Source organism: Phalacrocorax carbo, chromosome 9 (genome assembly GCF_963921805.1).
Source record: "Phalacrocorax carbo chromosome 9, bPhaCar2.1, whole genome shotgun sequence".
Lineage (NCBI taxonomy): Eukaryota > Metazoa > Chordata > Aves > Suliformes > Phalacrocoracidae > Phalacrocorax > Phalacrocorax carbo.
The window spans coordinates 38,439,541-38,457,388 of NC_087521.1; the positions used below are offsets into that span (position 1 = coordinate 38,439,541).

General features: G+C 47.1%; 1 long non-coding RNA gene across 3 annotated transcripts in view; it reads left to right on the plus strand.

The window, feature by feature from the left end:
• LOC135314959 (uncharacterized) overlaps positions 1-17,350 on the plus strand; it is a 56,900-nt gene extending 39,550 nt beyond the window's left edge. For 2 of the 3 annotated variants that reach the window (XR_010374372.1, XR_010374374.1), the window contains exons 2-3: positions 11,579-11,850; positions 12,459-14,641. This is a non-coding gene — a long non-coding RNA (uncharacterized LOC135314959). Of the gene's footprint in view, positions 1-11,578; positions 11,851-12,458; positions 14,642-16,497 lie in introns of those variants that run through there. The other variant, XR_010374373.1, reaches the window with a different exon arrangement.
• The last annotated feature ends 498 nt before the right edge of the window (positions 17,351-17,848 follow it).

The following is a 17,848-nucleotide window of genomic DNA, read 5'->3' on the forward strand; positions in this document are numbered from 1 at the left end:
ACGTGGTTGTGTGGACACTCAGAAAGCAGACAGAAATCCCCCGCCTGCCCCTGGGGAGGACGTCTCCATCCCTCCCAGTGTGCCCACGGGACGGGCCTGGCTCCCTCCTGCCCCGCTGTCCTCTCCACCGCCTGCGGTGACTGACAGCGCCCGGCCAGTTCCTCCAGCTTTCTGCCCTGTTACAGGGTAATAATTTAACCGGCCCACCCTCCAGAAAACCTTCTTTCCACATGTTTCATACACCCAACCTCTCTTTCCCCCAAGGCCAAATCTGAGTATTGCAAAATTACTTATTTCTTTCTAGTAAGGCGAAACCAAACTGTTGCATACAGCAATGGATGGGCTCACGCTGAGGTCTCCCAGGCCTTGAAGCAGAAGCTTATGGGAAGAAAATATCCACAAGCCTTTGCTAAATCAGAAGCGAAGGGGCTTGCTCCCGGCGGATATCAGAGGGGCCTGGCAGAATTAAGCGTATATAACGCTTGATGTTGCAAATGTCGTACTGAAATCAATTCCTTAGGAAAAGGAAGGTGGAGTATTAAGTCTGAAAAGCAAAATGAGGATAACATAGGCCTTCATCCATCAGGAATTTTCCATGAAGAAATGACCGTCATGTTATATATTACCTCTTATTTTTCATTTCACATTGTGTTTTATGATCAGAGTAAACTACTACATATTAGCTGTTTTAGTAACCAGAATAATGGCCCTGTAACTTCAAGATTATGCTAACGACGTCAGTTCAGCGCTTGGCTCTATTTCCCGCTTTGCTACAAAGAGCACAGCAAGGGACTGGGACAGGAAAATGTGGAGTTACACAGAAAAGGTGAAATTGGGAATGCATATTCCTAGCCGTGCGTTAGGGAGCCTTTGGTTACGTGCTAAGACGTACAGCTGAGACTGATAAACATGAAAATTACCAGAGGGATTAAAACATCTTCCGTGGTGGCCAGATGAACCCAGAGAAAGAACGATGTTAACGCCGATGTTTTTGGGGGATTCATTCTGATGATATTATAAAATTCAGGGCGGGTAGCCCTGCCTCCCGACAGGTACTGTTTGCACTCTCAGCTTGCGCGTCGCATATTTGATTTGGGAACAAGAGCTTTCCTGTGCCCCGTCCCTCCCCTCCGGAGCGCTGTCACTGGACAGCCCTGAGCCGGGATGGGGGAGAAAGAAGTAGGCGCCTTATCAGGGACCGGCCGTGCGCCGCGGCAGATATTCCTTAGTTCTTTGAAGCATTTTGAATTTTGTAGCTCAATGAAATCTGCCTGATAAAAATGTAGGGTCTGACTCTTGTTTGCCTTTATCTTCAATGCTACCAACTGCATTTCTTTCTTTCATCTTTATGTCTTCTGCAAAAGTAATGTGCACCTGCTGGTGATGTTAATATTCATATTCCTGTTCTTCCCTCTGATGGAAAGATGTTTCACTAAGTATAAGCCCTTGGCAAAATATAGTTAGAATAGTGAAAAGAAGAAAGTTTGGCTCTCAATTCTTCTGCGTTCCTCATTCAGATATGGTAATTAGACCCTGAAATTTTTCGTCTTTCAGATTTTATAGTTGACCACCATCTCCTCAAGCTTTTATCCCCCTGCAAGTCATCTGCCCGTACCCCAGATGGCAGTCACTGTCCTCAGGTCGATAAATCCACCGGAGCTCATCACCAGCCTGCTGCAGGGAGCAGGGACCTCCCAGCACTGTAGCACCTTCCGTCCTGCTCCGCCACAAAGACTGAGAGCTCTTACAGGCAGCTGAGACAAACCTTCCCCGCTCTCCTGCCAGGGCAGGGCTCGGCGGAGGCCGGCTCCCGCCGTGGTGGTGCCTCCAGGGCAGCCCCCTTCGCCCTGCCAGGGTGCCCTGCCTTGGGTGCGGGCTGCTTCAGGTGGGGCTGCGGCCTCAGCGGGGTTCACCTTGACTGCAACCGCTTCCAGATTCCCTATAACTAAACTCATCTCCTACCTTCCCTGGAGGCCAACCACTTCTCCCTTTCATACATCGTATTTCTCTCTCCACCACTGGAAATGCCTCATCTTTGGCCACTGTGTGCAAATGCTTGATATAAGATGCAGGGTCCTCTCTCCGGCCTCTGCGGAGGAAGACGTCTGCAAAGCTCTCTAGCTCTTCTCCACTTGCCTTTGGCTACTGGGGAACGTGGTTGTATGAAGACTGTGCTTCACAAGAATTCAAACGCAAAATCTAAACCCACGTGGATGATAAAGGCACGCCATACGCTAGAGAAAGCGGGAGCCGCGTCCTTTGAAATGGCATTAATACCTTGAACTATTAGTAGTTTATAGCCAAGCTTTTCTTGCTAGGAAAAAATCTTGCCTATCCTGCCCTACCTTTGGCTTTTTCTGCGTTAAGGACGCCTCTCACTGATGGTTCGTACCTGTCCTGTGGTTAATTAGTTTCCTTACCTTTCCGCATGTCAGACTGAAGAATTCCGAGATTTCAGAAGAAAATCTTGTTATTTGATCCAGCACTTTTGACTGTGAACTTTCAACTAGTATATCATCTCGCCCCACTTTTTTTATTCAGGTAGTTCATGCGTGCCGCAAGAACATCCATTTACTCTTTTAAAAATCAAACTCAAATGGTTCTGCATATAACTTTTCTTGACCTTTTTTTTCCTTTTGAGTACTTCCAGGCACATAGTGATGTACTAAAGCTAGATACGTATATAAATCATGTCCGTAAGAGTCAGCGATGCTCTAAGTTTTGGGTTTTCTTTTTAACTTCCCTTTTTAAAATCAAGTGGAAACCATATAATTATTGCAGTATTTTCCTCCGATAAGTTCCCACAGACGATTTTGTCAAGAGCAGTCAGCTAGCAGGAACATGAATCTTTCCAGCCATCACAACAAACGGTAGCTGTTATGAGCCCGGGACAATTTGAATATAATCTAATAATGGCACCTAAATCCATACTTGTCAGGTGGCCTGACACCAGGATCCCAGGAAATAATGAGCTTGCGGAGGCAGCCGGTGCAGCAGAGCGCTCCTCGTTCTCGCCTCTAATTGCAGCCGGCGCTGGCAGCGAGCGCAGCCTCAGACGTGCTGACCTTTCCCGGCGCCTCCGGAGCTGCTCGGCTTTGAGTGACTGAGCCTTTTGTTTGCCGCGCTCGCTCCGCTCCCTCTGCTTCGTTAGGCAGGCGCTGGGGAGGCAGGTTAATAAAAAGGCAAGATTTAGATCAGTCACTATGCAACAGTGCGGAAAACCAAAAATCAATCGGCTGTCCGTTCAGATAATCCCTAACCACGGATCTCATACGCCGCTGGCCTGGGGAAGAGCGCCTGCTCTCCAGCTAATTGCGCTGAGGGCGGCCGCGTGTTCCCAGCGCTGTGAACAGAACTCCATGCCTAGCATCTTCCTTATTTCTCTGCTCCCGCCTCACCTTCTGAAGTAGATGATTGGGTGTGGGTAATCACAGCGAGAAACCATGAAATATTACGTGAGACCAGCACCCACCTCGAGACACCAGTTAGAACCATTATATAGTTTAGATTGGTTGCACCAGAGTAATACTGAGAATCGGAAGGTGTTTTCCTCTCACTGGCTGAAAAAAGGCTGTGCAGACTCAGTTTGCTGTAGCACGGTGGTCTTACAACACTGGTCTAAAATCTCCCAGTACAACTGGTGAGCCAAGCAACACTCACCCCTGGGGTCCCCCTGCCCGTGCTGCCGTGGGCACGAGCCATTTGCAGTGCCGAAAGTTGCCGAGGGCTTTCCTGCTGGGTGTTTTTAAGCTGAAAAAGTGTCACAGTTTGTTAGAAATGGCCCTTGAGCGTGCTGAAAATGAATGCCTCGAGGTGTAGGGTTTGTCTCACCGTGGCTCTGCCACCTAATCAAGAATCAAGCCAAAAACCTGAACTATTTTTTAATATAAACTAGTATGCCCGACACACGTCCCATGGGAAAACAAGCTGTGCCCGATGGATGTCTGTGCGTTTATTCCTGTGCTGTGTCCAGGCAGCCCTGGAGCTGATCGTGCCGTCGTTTGCTGCAATTCTCGTAGTTTGGTTCATACTGTCCATGGCCACCACTTACTGCGATACTGATGCTGCTGTTATTAATGAAGTGCTTTGCAAGGATGTGGCAGAGGCCAGGAAGATTTTCACCCTTTCTGATGCATATCAGGTGGGATGAACCCTTCCGCTGCCTAAGGCAAAAATAAAGGTCACCGGAAGACTCTGGCATATCTGCAAATGCAATTCGTGAAGCCCCCTCTTTTTGAGATGTATATTCATTCCTATCTGAACCTAACACAGTGGTAATGGTTTGGAAGGATCTACCGATCCTCTCACAGGCTCCCTTAAGCACAACTATTTATTGAAAACAAAAAGAAAACATCGTATCTGCCGTACTTCTACCAGTGAGGAATTAATTAAAACGGGAGGGCCCGCCTACGGGAGAATTATGGCTGGGTTATTTCTCAGGACTCTGCTACTAAAACTAAGAAGTGAAACTATTAGAATTATTTAATATTAAATTTGCTGTTCAAAAAACTGTTCAGAAAGCCCATAAAGTCAGGCAGTGACTAATAGGCAATTTTAAGACAACTGGGTAACTGAAGTGTGAAAGGCTGAAGTACCCAAAAGGTCAGGTGCCTCAGAGATTTGATTTTTCTATCCGAAGTAAAAATCTTAATGACTAGTTTAATTATATGACATATCGTAACACATTGGTTCAGTGAATTCAGGGAAGTTAGGTATTGCTATTTTCCTGGATAAATCATTTGAAAATAAGTTGAATTGTTAAAATAATCATTGACTACTTCAAAAGGTTTCCACCGGTGCTTTCACAGTTCAGTAGAACTAAAATATGAGCCGAAACCTCATTGAGCTACGAGCACTTAATTGGAATATATTTTTGTAAGTTTTGCTTTTTTCCTCTCTGATAACTAGACCGTGATGGATATGAACAAGCTTTGGAGTTGAAGCTGGTCGCAGGATTAATCGCAAGTGATTTACTCAGCACATTGCAGCCTCTGCTCCTTGCCGTTTGGCAGTGGGCATCGCTACATCCCAGTCACCCTCACCCTTCGGCCCGCGGGTCGCCTGCACAGCGTCGGCCTTTACCCCCCATCGCCGCTTCCCCCTCCTGCGGTGTCTCAGCACCCCAGTCTTGCTCCCCATCCTGCTGGTCGCCGCTGGGAGGCGGGGGGCTTGTCTTAGTCCTCGCGCTTCCCCAGGTGAGGGCCAGGGGCAGTTCGAGGGTGTTGCGCAGCTTTTGGAAAGGGTGGTTGAACCAGTCTTTGCTGAGGACGCTACTCTCAGCGGTACTGATCCTCTCGCACGGGGGGGCCCATCTTCTGAATAACCTGAATTAACCTGCTGCCTTCTGCCACTGCAGCACCAGAGCGTGTTGAGGTGCTGGTTGGCTTTTCTCCGCCTCCCTAAGAGAAAACATTCTCCTTACCATGCAGATGGACAATTTCATCGTGATAAGGCCAAAGTCCTTGGAGATATTAAGGCTGCTGATTTTAAGGAGATTTCAGCCAGCGCTAGACACCCAAAGACCTTATGCGGAGCTTGGGCTAAGTGATTGCCCCGGGTCTGACGAGGGGCCCAGGCAGAACCCACGTCCTGCTGCTTCCATTTCCTTTCCTCAGTCCAGAAAGAGGGATTCTGTGTTAGCACCAGGGGTGTGGCCCCCGCGTAACCAACGTTGAGGAGTCGTTCAGTTCCCCCATTGCCTGGGTGACTGCGTGTAGCTGTAGCTGGTGGAGAATTTCCAAGAACGGTCTCCGCAGGGCGTATGAATAGCACTTAAACGAGTGTTAGTAACACAGCTTTAATTTAACTCCTTTCCCCAGTCAGTGGCATACAGAACAAGGGCAGCGATAGGAGGAGTAAGGAATATGTCTAAAAAGCTCTTGAAACCGGGGGATGAGCGCAGCGTAGCCATCAGTACCAGGGATTTTTCACAGCCTCCCCCGAGAGCTGCGGTGGTGTAACTTCTGCTGTGTAGTGTCATTATTCTGCATGGAAATACCGGTCTATTTCTCACTTGAGCAAGCAGGCACAAAGCAGCGCCATCTGACATTATCTATTTGGGCTTTCAAAGTGTCTTCAGCCAAGTCCCAGAACACAGAGCGGGAATAAATGGCCGTTTGACTGTGGCAAAAGGTTAACGGTAGGGTGTCCGGGGATTTCCACACGGGGGCTGTTGCTGTCTGGCGTGCTAATGAACGACGTGAGGGAGGGAGTGATTACTGATGTGGTACATCTGCAGACGATGGAGTTATTTAGATCAGCCAAAGCTGCAATTCTCCGGTCTAAAGGGACCCTAACGAAGCAAGGTGATCAACAAGATGGCAGGAAATAAAACTCAATGTTGTGAGCTACAAGTTATGTAGGACAGAATAATTTGGAAAACTCGTATGTCTGGAACTAACAGCAGCGCCATGAATCATAGGAATATTGTTTGGAAGGGACCTCTGGAGGTCATCCCACCCAAGTCCCACCCTGAAGCACTAGCGCAGGTCGGCCGTGGCTTTGTCTAGATGAGTTTGGCGGTCTCCAGGAATGGAGGCTGCACCGCCTCCGGGGGCCTCTTCCACAACCGCCTTCCCTAACGTCTTGCCTAAAGCCTCCCGAATTGCAGCTCGTAGCTGCTGCTCCTGACCCTGCCAAGGAGGGTCTGGCTTTGCAGGCACCCCTCAAGTGGTGGTGGGCTGACCTTAGATGCACAGGCCCCTCATCATGGGTGACACGCTCTTGGCCCCCGGCCATCCGGGTAGCTGACGGATGAAGTCGCTGTAGTTTCTCTGTATCCTCTTTCTTGTTGACAGCAAAACAGCCTGTCAAACTTAGGTCGATGCATTAAAAAATTGGGCAAAATCAAATTTTTTTTTTTACTAGATCCAGTAGGAACTTTTCACTGGAAATGTTTTGACAGAAACAGCCTTTTTTTATTAATCAGTATTTCTACAATGCCTGCCTAGAGTTACACCAGCCATGCGCAGTCAGTCTGTGCAAGCGGTCAGGAGCGGGCGAGGTGCCCCAACGCGTGACGAGTTACGCGTGGTGTCCGAAGTCAACGACTCATTTTGTCTTCAGGAATAAGCGCTGTCCTGCTGCAAACCAGCAACCTCAGCAGCAACAGCCTGGACCCCAGCCCCTCCTCCTGACCACCTAGGCTGCGTAAGAACTGCCTTGTCCTACTCGTGGGCTCTGAATAGGCACGTCGGGGCTGGGAGGTGAGGTTGGCCCGGGCTCACCCAGGAGCTGGAGGCAGGGCGAGGTGCCAGCCAGCCCCATCCCGCCGCCCCAGCTGCGGGATCCGCCATCCCCCCGCCTTGCTCGCAGCTCCTTCGGCTGCTAATGAGATTAACGCCCGTGCCGTGGGAGTAAATGATAAGTGATGTAGTTAGAATTAAGAAATTAATATGACTGGGTTTTAAATTGCGTAGGAGTTCTGCGGTGAGTTTAAACGTGATCAGACAGCAGACGCAGCGCGCGGAATATTGATTTTTTTTCTGTGTGACAAGTACTATTTTTGTATTCTTGACTGTCAAATAAACAAAACCTACAATACAAATTAAGGGGGCATGTCCAATACATCCCGTGTTTATAAAATAGCTGGATTCTACACAGCAGATTAATTATGGATGGCAATTAATTTGAGTTGCTAACAGCTAAAATCATGAATATTTTAGTGGAAGTCCACCTACAGCACCGGCCCTGGAAATTACATCCTACGTTCCAGTGCCTGCTTTTGTTCTGGAAACATTGCCTCCATTTGTGATGGGAAGCAACAACTTATAAACACTGCAATAATCGTACGGCACCACACGCTTTCTGTTTTTCTGTATGCCAGATGAGTCATCCCAGTTATTTTGTATGGCAATGTTATCAGGATGGATTTCATGATATGATTATAATGCATGTAAAGCTTAGCAAGGAAATACTATATAAATTTTTAATATAACTTTCTATTCAGTGCTTTTGTTTTGTAGTGCACAGAACCAAATTATTTTAACTAGTTTATGCCAACACGCTTAGTTGCTGCTTGAGTTAGTTTATCTCCGTCATCCAAAACTCAGCGCGATGAGCAAACACTTACTACGGAATTTTATTAATATTGTGCCACGTACACACTATGTGAAGATTGCCTATAGTATATAACTGTCTACTTTTCTATTTGAGTTTTTATTTCATCCTGCTGATTGCCAAATAAGACAATATTTTCGTAGAAATTAATAATTTTCCATCATGTGGTTCTTGAAACACAGAAGTGAAACACCAGTCTTCTATCTCATCATGTGTGTTGGAAGGTCAAAGAAGCTGCAGAAAGGTGATTTTTTTTTTTCCCCAGAAAAACTATACTAGCTCAACGATCAGGGCTTACTGAAATTCTATTTCATATTTATTGAAATCATATTTCTTTGCCATATTTTTTCTATTTTGGTATCCACTTGCAAACTGGAGAGCATCAATGCCTGTTTAAGTATGGCTTTGCTAGTGATATCTGTGGGAAGAGCTTCCCCTTCCCAGCCCACCGCGCAGTTTTGCTCTCTCTGAGGGCTGTAGTGGACAGACACCCATCCCCCAGGGAGCTTAACCAGCCTGCTGGGAAGGTTTAAAAGTGAGGCACTGAACACAATGTCGTAAAGTGCGAAATCATAATGGAAAAATATACGGGGGGCGTCCCCGCAGGAAACAGGAGGCGTGTTGCGGTGCCTGCAGCAGAGCTGTAAGGCCATTAGAAACACAGGGGCGCTGGTTTTGCCTGAACCCGGAGCAGTAGATACTGCTAGAAAGGAAAGAACAGCGACTCTGACATTTTTTTTTCTGTTTCCCTGATAATTTTCCCCTCGTCATCCATTAGAAAAAAAAGCATGAGAAGAAACTGCCTAGGTGTGGCGTGGTCTAGCCTGACTAGGTAGATAATTAAGAGGAGGCTTCTCTCAACAGGGGAACCCAACGGTATCGGAATAGCAAATGCAACAGACCTTGAGGAGAAGCAGAGAGAAGCTCTTAGCTGGGAAATAATGCGTGTCTGTTCCCAAATACTCTGACAGTGTTTGTTCATCCCCACTTGAGCCGAAGTGTTCACACGGGGGTTGAGAAACGGAAGGGAGGAGGAGTGCTGATGGAGGGGGGGATTTTCCCTAAGGGCAGGAGGCTTCCCCGGGGGGGATGCAGCTGGGGCAAAGAGGATTTGGGAAAGTCCACAGGAGCAGGCTGAGGTTTATGGAAGGAAGGGGGGAGGTGTTTTTGCAGGTCTACCTTTTGGGTTGAGCGAGCACACCACGTGAGTTCACCTATTCCTGCTTTTTTTTAGAAGGGACCAGTCATTTAAATCACCTGCTCTTGAGGAGTTGCAGAGGGGAAAAAATCTGAAGGTACTAAACCGAGTTGGGCTTGTTGGGAAGAGTCAGGGAGAGATAGTCTTAAAAGGCCATAATGCGTTTTATTCATATAGGGAAAGGAGACAATAGTGAAATCCATCCCCAAAGGGATGCGGTCAGGCGGTCAGGTGGGGGTGGGAGGCGTTCCTGGTGGGGACGGGGAGAGGACGAGCACTGGAGGTAAGCCCCAGGGGCAGCAGCCGACGGAGAACTGGGAGGAGGCTGGAGCAGTAGATCTTCAGTGGGTGATGCGCGGCAGGAGCGGCTGCAGTAAGGCTGGCTGCAGGCTGGGCAGGACACAAACGGAGAGCGAGCTCTGGTGTGCTTCGGACGCCGCGGTAAGACTCCTGAAGATTAGAAAACAGCTGCAGTGGTAAAGACTTCAGGGTTATTTTTACAGCCAACTGGCCAAGGTGGAGACACCTGTAGGTGTCCTACACTGAGAAGGACAAAGATAATTGCAAAGTTGCAGCCACGCAGCTCTGTCCTTCGGAGTCTGCAGCTCTGTGTCCTCCACGACCAAGCAGGCTGGCACGATTAACTCGGCGTTAATCACACCCCTTCTCCGTGCTCATGGAGGACTTACCGGGGAAGGGGAAAAGTGCAGCTCATGAATATTTATGGTTGGTATTTACACAGGCAGCGCCTGGTTGCGGAAACACAAAAGCATAAAATAGTTTAAGAGGCTGCTTTATTCTTGGACTCAACGCTGTTACTTGACAAGTCTTCTTCCATAAAAATGCAGACACAAGAAGTAATAAAAATACTAAGAGTAAAGGTCAGACTGACTGCTCCTGTGTACGTCAAGAGATTGACATTCTAGAGGGGACATATAAAGTCTCCCGTGTTTGGTTTCCAGCCCTGTCCGTAAGGGACCGAGGAAGGATAGGAAGAGCTGCAAGTCTTTTCTGTGGCGCATAAAGAAGTGCCCAGAAATGTGGTCACAGCTGTGCCACTCTCAGGTTTTGATTGTTTTTCAGGGAGGACTTTTCCAGAAAAGTGAGAAATTAACGGTTTGGTATCACAAGGAACAAGTCAGGCACACCTAAGGTACTGTTAATCCGGATTTTAAAAAGGAAGCCTGCTTTGTTAACACTAATTTAATTCAGATTCTGAACACTTATCTGAGAAGAAAAGCTTTCCTTGGGAAAGATTCACATGCCCAACTCTTTCAGCTGCAGAATAAGAGAGCTTCTTTTTAGATTTTCCGGTTAAAGCAGATTAGATGAGACTTAATATTCTTGATTTATTTGTTTACGTATTTATTTGCTTTTTAAACCTAAGGGTAAAAAACATGAGCAGATTTTAAGTTCTTTCATCTCCAGGAACAGTAATTTCATTTTAAACCTTGCTTATATAACCCAAAGCAGCAAAATTGTGATTCCCTTTTCCATTTAAATAGCCTTCAGTATTTATTGCGTGGAGCTGAAAAACTCGATCTTGCGGCTCGACACACGGCAGATCAATTACAAAGCCAGAAGGAACTTTTGCTTGATACCAGCCATAAAGCTTCCCTGAATTAATTTCTATTTTAACTAGAGGATATCTCTTAATAAAAAAGTCAAGTTTTGATTTTTGGATTACCATTGACGTTGACTCTAAACAATACTCATAGGTTTTAAGGTGACAAATATAATCTAAAAAAAATAAAAAGAAAAAAGGGAGTCCTCTTCCTTTCCTCTTGAAGCCAAGGTGTCCGAACGCTGCCAGCAAGCCCTGTTCAGCCTTCCCCTCCTCAGCCTGAGCGCAGGAGCTCCCACCATGGCCCTGGGGACCCTTTCCACCATATGGATGTCCTTCTTGACTTACAAGCGGAGCGGAGGACCCGATACCCTGCAGCAGGGAGGAATGCAGAAGCCTCCCTCTCAGCTCTCTGTTTATCTCTCTCTGTACTCAGAATTTGCATCAGCTTTTGTGGCTGAGGTGTCGGTTGGAAGCCGATGTTGATGTTCACCTGCCAAGGGCCCAAGTCACGCTTGGAGCCACGGTGCTCACAGTAAAACCCTCCACCTCCAGAAGTGGCCTCAGTCCTTCACTCTTGAACCTGGGGTGTTAAAATTGGCTTTTATAATTGACCTTACCTTTAGGTTAGTGATTTGCGTATGCCAAGCTGACCAACAAGCTGGAGAACTCCGTTGTCCCCCCATCCCCATCGGCACCCCCACAGTCTCTGGGCCATCTGAAGGCTTTATACAACATGGCTTTATGTTTCTTCCCAGGCCATTGATTGAAATGCTTCATAACCTGAGCTGAAGACCGGTTCTTTGGTACCCTGTTAGCGATGCACCAGCACATGGACCCCAAAGCCACAGTGCCACTGAGACCCACCAGCCAGTTTTAAATGCACCTAAACTGTGCCGTGCTGCAGAGCTGTCCTGCTGTCGTACTGCAACGCTGTACTGTGGGAATCGGGAAAGCACCGTTTTGTTTCTTACAGCAAAAATCCAACTGATGGGGTTAATCTTTCCTGCAGGCAAAGCCTGTGCTGGAGGTAAGGAGGCCTCCGGTTTCAATTGTGTCCCTTTGTAGTTAAGATAAAGAGTGGTCGTGAGGGCCTGGAAGAAACGAGGACTAAAGTCTGCAAGGAAGACAGAGCCTCTGTGTGTTTTGGCTTATTTTCAGGAAAATAAGTTGCTTTTGCTGTGTTCAGGGCTTCTGCATTGTATCAAAAAAAAAAAAAGACAGATTAATGCCTAAAAGATTATACTAAGTCATTTACATAATCTAGTCATATGCTAGCTATATTGTGTATTTCTGACTCTTTTAGGATAAACTTGTTTTAAGAATTTGTTAAAATATGAAAATGTGTTGAAGGAAATATTTTTTCCGTAGTTTTCTCATATAGAATAGAAATCTCGGGCATCTCACTAACCTTAAGGGACTTCTTTTTCCAAGTCAGAAACCCAAAACATTGAGATTAATATTCAGGTATCTGCAGAAGCACCAGAGATTTAAAACTCCAATTAATATAATCCAGAAACTGACATTTCAAATACCGCTTGCATGATACTGCCAAAATATTAATGTCTGCCTAAGCGTTAGTATTTTGAGATTTAATATGTGGTGTTATGGATGTCTGTTTCTTACACTGCCCAACAGGAAAACCCCAAACCCCTTCTGGAATCTGGCCTGAGGACCATGTCCTGCTGCAGTGACGGTGGCGCTGGCCGAGGACCCTGCCACCAGCCAGCACCCCGTGCCGCCACCCTGCCCCGCTGCCCCCGCCTCGGTGCTCGTGACCCGCCTCTGCGGAAGGGCTCCTGGGCAAAACCTCAAAGGGGCACCCTTCGCTATTTCAGCTGACCTGCCCCAACCACCAGCTGGACGTCGATGGGCGTCCTGCCTCCCGCCAGCATCCTCCAGACGCGGCGGGAAATGCTCCTTGAACAGCAGCAGGGGGTTTGCCCGCCTTTGCACAGCTTTGGGGTGACTTTCTAACCAAGGCAGAGGTACCCGAGTGGGAAGTTTTAGCAGGGCCTGTAGCGATAGGACAAGGAGTGATGGTTTTAAAATGAAAGAGGGGAGATTCAGATTGGATCTAAGGAAGCAAGTTTTTAGGATAAGGGTGGGGAAACCCTGGCCCAGGTTGCCCAGAGAGGTGGCCGATGCCCCATCCCTGGGAACCTCCCAGGCCAGGCAGGACGGGGCTCTGAGCGACCTGCTCTAGCTGAAGATGTCCCTGCTCATGGCAGGGGGTTGGGCTGGATGGGCTCTAAAGGCCCCTTCCCACCCAAACTGTTCTGTGACTCTATGATTCTACAGACCTGTGGTGTCCAAGAAGAGGAGGAGAAATGTTTCACGTCTCACGGGTTGTGGGAAGAGCATTCATTACAAACCCACCGAAGGAACGACGCGGGAAAAGGTTCGAGAGGCTGAGGTGTGGCGACGGCGTCTCGCTCCGGCGCAGGAGGTGGTGAAGGCTGTAATGCCTCATTTACCTCTCAGGGCTGGATCAATGCGCCGCTTGTATTTACTTCCCTCAGCGTCAGAAGTGTGGACCAAATCCTTGAGAAGTGCCAACCAGACAATTGTCTTGGGTATGATTAAATAAAATTATTAAATAGGGCCTATTCCTTTTTTAATTAGATTGCATCAGAGCTTCTTCCATTACAGAGAAGATGATTCGGTTCAATTACCTTTATTCTCAGATGTGAAGCATTCTAACACACTTTTTTTTTCCTTTGTTAAATTAATTTAATTAGAAAACACTATTTTTATGAAACAGGATACCGTAGCCTCAAGAAATGAATTTTCGTATGCAGAATACTTGGGGAAAAAAAGCAATGAAAATAATTTTGATAAGCCTCAGACAGAATATCTCTATTGTTGCTCATGCCCTGAGGTTATATTTTTAATTGCTTGTAATAAATATAACTTTATTAATTAGAAATTATCTCAAAAGGAAAGAGACTTTTTTTCTGCTTTTATGGTATACAGAGGCTTAAAATAAAATTACTGCTCCTAGGGGTAGGCACATCTAATTTACCTTTCTTCTTTGCTCTCAGGCTGACAACAAAACCAAGAATATAAAATCTTATCTTGTTTCTGTGGTTATTTCATATATATATATAATTGAGAAGCAGGTCGTTAGCCCTTAACTGAAGGAAATTTGGGAAGTTTCTTATGAGACTCTTTCTCGTTGAAACTTCTTCCCTCAGGTTTGTGATGGGAATCTCACTTGCCAATGAAAGCAGGGTGTCCGTGCTTTGTATTCATTTCTTCCTTGTATCACATTTTTCTATCTTATTTCTTGCAAAGTCACAATGTTAATTTTCTCTTCTGCAAGATGTCTTCCATGTGCAAGACGCTAACTTGGGGGTAATGATGGGATTTAAGATTGAGGAGTTGGTTGAAGGATATAAGAAAAAGGGGAATAGTAAGGCATGGCATCTTTTTGTCCTTTCTTTCACTCTTAAATTTAAAAATGAGGAAAAAAATCCATAGATTTCATTTTTCTTCACTGGAGGAAATTTTTCTCAGCTGTACAGGACAAGTGGACTTGAGACACAAATAATAAGGCCAAGATGTTCCCAATCTTACTAGATTTCATACTAGGAGTGAGAAAAACTTCCCACAGTTTGGGCTTTGCAGGAGCTTCTCCTCAGCCGCTCCCCTCTCCCGCAGTGCAGCTCCCACACCGGGAGCAGACCTGGCCCTTGTTCTGGGAGGCTTTTTCAGGCACCATTTGGGTGCTTTGGGTGCTGGAAGTGTGAAAAGACCAGAGCTGGGGTGGGCTCAGCCCGTGAGGGGTGGTCAGGGCTTTCGCAGACGGAGGCTTGCTGGCTCCAGGTCCTTGTCTGAAGCTCAGCCAAGTGCTAACGGAGGGTGAATAAGCTGGATTGATTTCTGCTCGTCTCCAGCTGCTTTGGCTTTCCCGTTGCCAACAAGAATCAGTGCTTCCAAAGCACAATAATCCATGGATTTTTTCTTCTTCCTAACAATGCTAAAAAATGCATCCTCTCCCATCTTATCATGTGCACCTTAATTTTTGTATATACCTTTCTCAACCAGGTTTCTAGACATGTGCTTTTATGCTTGTTTGCAAAGAAGAGCAATTTAACCCAAGCCTTATGTGGAGGTAAACAACAAATGAATTTGAATTTTTGGCATACTCTGGGATGGAGCCCCACGTCCTGCTCGCTGGGTGTGCTGGGTGCCACCAGGTCCCTCTGGCACAGCCATGCCACCTGGGGCTGCGAGTCCTGCTTCACCCAGAGGCACCGGCCGGCTGGGGCTGAGCGACCGCCTCCAAAACAAGGGGCACGGCGAGGGGTGTAAACCTGGGGACACCTGCGGTCGCTTGCTGCCTTTCCCCCAAATCGTTATCATGTTTTACTGCTATCGGTTTTACCGTTTCTCGGTCGCCAGGAGGAAAGCGCTGGGCATTGTGCATCGCCAGGGACCCGCAGAGCCCCGCACAACGTGCTGCTCCTGCCTGTGCGATGGGCGCCGCGCACAGGGAAAGCTAAAGGAAGATGTTGAGACCACATCTGGGGTGCTGTGTCCAGTTCTGGGCCCCCCAGTTCAAGAAGGACAGGGAACTGCTGGAGCAAGGCCAGCGCAGAGCTGCCAAGGGGATCAGGGGCTGGAGCATCTCCCTTGGGAGGAAAGGCTGAGAGACCTGGGTCTGTTCAGCCGGGAGAAGAGAAGGCTGAGGGGGGATCTCATCAGTGCCTATAAATACCTGAGGGGTGGGTGTCAGGGGGATGGGGCCGGGCTCTTTTCAGCGGTGCCCAACGCCAGGCCAAGGGGCCATGGGCACAAGCTGGAACACGGGAAGTTCCCCCTGAACATGAGGACAAACCCCTTCCCTGTGCGGGTGCCAGAGCAGGGGCACAGGCTGCCCAGAGAGGCTGTGGGGTCCCTTCCCTGGAGACATTCACCCCCCGCCTGGACGCGGCCCTGTGCCCCTGCTCTGGGGGTGCCTGCTCCAGCAGGGCTGGGACGGGATGAGCTCCAGAGGGCCCTGCCAGCCCCCACCAGTCGGGGATTCTGTTTCCAGACCCAGACAAACTACCTCTGATTTTAGCCTGGTTTCTCTTGGAGGTATTTACCTGTTTTTTTGAATGCAAAATATTCTGCCATTACTTCTGTGAAACTGAGGAGGAATGAATACTCTCTTCCTAAAATGTATTTCTTTTTCTAATTAAAAAAACTCATCAGGCTTATTTCAAACCTTTTCCTGCCCATTTGGTTTTTGCTGTCACAGACATCAAATACAATAAGTTAGTTACCTGGGAAGTTGAATGCATTTTTTTCACCGAACTCCTTCAGTCTGAAAAAAAAAATACACAAAGTTCTGGAGAATAGTCTGGAGAGTATTAATAAACCTCTCATTCATGTAAAAATAATAGTAATTCCTGATTCTCTGTGATCCTGAGACTTGCAGCTCCAGGACTTGCTCCTACCATGGGTCAAGCCGTGTGGGCAAGGGCTCCTGTGATGGAACTGGGTAGGTGGGGATCACCCCCACCTGGCTTCCCATCACCAGTGTTTCCTCCTGCCCCTGTACCACCTCTCTCCTTGTGCTGCCAAAACTGCTGGTGCTCATAAACAGCAAAATGACTTTGAGGAAATGGAAAAAATATTAAACAGATGCAAGAAAATGTATTATCTTTTTTTTTCCTTTTCCATCCAGGCCAGTTCCTTGACCCACACAAACAGCTACACCAAGAAAAGGGAGCGGGGTGGAAGCAGGAACGGGTCGGCTGGAGAAGGGGTGGCTCCGGCTGGAAGCACGGCTGCCTTGCAGAGGCTGGAGGGGAGGCTGGTCCCGCGAGGACTTGTCGCGGACGGCACGGTTAGTCCCAGCAGATCTCATCTCCACAGTCAATCTAAAGCTATGTTTATACTTAAAACCTGCGACATGACTATGCATCTTTCTCTGCTATTGTTTTAAATCTCTGGTACAAATACTACAGAGGAAGAAGGTGTCTTTGATTCGAAAGGAAAACAAAATCTCCACCTGGGTTTAAGAGGGAAGAAAACACCGATGCAAAAAGGCAAAAGGAGAATACAGGGAAATGTGCAAATCCACAGCTGGGAAATCGGGGGAGAGAAGAGAAGCTCTGTGTCAGTGGGAAGGACGGGCAGTGGGATTAAGCAGGATAAGGAGGGTTTCTCTCTGAATAAATAAAACCCCAGCAGTGTGATTGGGCTGCTCTCAGGCAAAGACCAAACATATTGGGATACAGAGAGGCTGAAAACCCTAAATGTGTCCTCACGCTCTGTGTGGAAAGAAACAGGATGATTTATTCATGTCTTACTGTGATAATTAAATCCTTTCTATTCCATCTGTAACTGGGAAGGATGTTAAAGAGCAACTGCTAACCATTTCTGAATCAGCAGGACCACACAGTTTGCTTCTAAGATCATTAAAAAATGGCCAGGAATCTCCGGGAGCTGCTAACCTCGTGGATCTGTTTGTCGGCTATTTTTAACAAATCATGAAACACTGGGAAAAGACTGTGGGAACAGATAACTAAGTTATGTCAGTATTTATATATAAATATATATCAGTCAGTATATATAAAAAGGCAATGGGATGTCCTGAAGTGCCAGAGAGTCTGATGTGGGTGATGGTAGTGGATGGTGGCAAGGCTGATATAGGATTATCCGATGTATGATCAGATGATATCCCGTATTTGATTATCTAACCATATTTGCTGGGATGTTCTCTTGTAATCAATACCAAGTCAGAAGGTTGCAGCATAATGATTGCCAATGAACTTTGCTTAACAGAAAGAGTTTTGTTAAGTTTGGTTCTGCTTTGGCGGGTATCTTAAGCATTTGCTTAATAAAGGTAACTGAAATATCTCAAAGTGCGTAGGAGCTTTGCGCTCGTGCTGCAGTGTGCAGAGCCACTTCAACACACTCCAAATGGGTGGAAACAGCAGATAAACAGCAAATACATTTCAGCAGCTGACAGTTCTGCAGAAAGTTTCTCCTGTGGTTTTCCAGGGAACTGTCCTTTGCCCAAACTAATCAGT